This window comes from Schistocerca gregaria, unplaced genomic scaffold, assembly GCF_023897955.1.
Source record: "Schistocerca gregaria isolate iqSchGreg1 unplaced genomic scaffold, iqSchGreg1.2 ptg000696l, whole genome shotgun sequence".
NCBI lineage: Eukaryota > Metazoa > Arthropoda > Insecta > Orthoptera > Acrididae > Schistocerca > Schistocerca gregaria.
Window position 1 is genome coordinate 362,616 of NW_026062075.1, and position 754 is coordinate 363,369.

Consider the following 754-nt stretch of genomic DNA (forward strand, 5'->3'; position numbering starts at 1 on the left):
AAACACTGCGTATGACTTTAGTATGACAGATGTATCCCATCAGCAACGAAAGATTTAACTTTTTCTCAGTTTCCCTGATTTATTTAAAGAAGTTAAATCGTTTTTCGCAAAACTAGGCCTCACGCTGGTCTATTTGCTTCCTCATTTGGTCATATCCTACTCTTTGTTTCGAACAATTTATAGAGAATCATATTTTCGTTACAATGAAAAGTTTGACCAATGAAATACACAGACAGCATTCCGCTCTAGGCAGAAGCACGCCAAAAAGAGAAACTAAAGTGTAGCCTGTATAGAAACAATAGCTGTTGTACGTTCTCGCTTCCCACCCCCGGGTTCCCGGGTTCGATTCCCGGCGGGGTCAGGGACTTTCTCTGCCTCGTGATGGCTGGCTGTTGTATGCTGTCCTTAGGTTGAAGTAGTTCTACGTTCTAGAGGACTGATGACAATAGATGTTAAGTCCCATAGTGCTTAGAGCCATTTTTTGAATAACTGTTGTAGAATTAAGGAACATGTTTTATGTGGAAGAACTGCGATGTTTTTGGAAAATGAATATCTCTTCTATACAAGTCAACATTGACTTATCAGGATGGCAACGTGAGAAGGCAGTATTGAATACTGAAAGGAATTGTCAGCACCATTGCTCTTTGCAACGTATGTGAGCCGTGGCTGGCTGGATGGGTGCCTTGTTTTTTTTTTTTTTTAATCATTTGTTGTAGCCCAGTGGTTACCGCAATAACGTTGCTGTCTTCTCTCC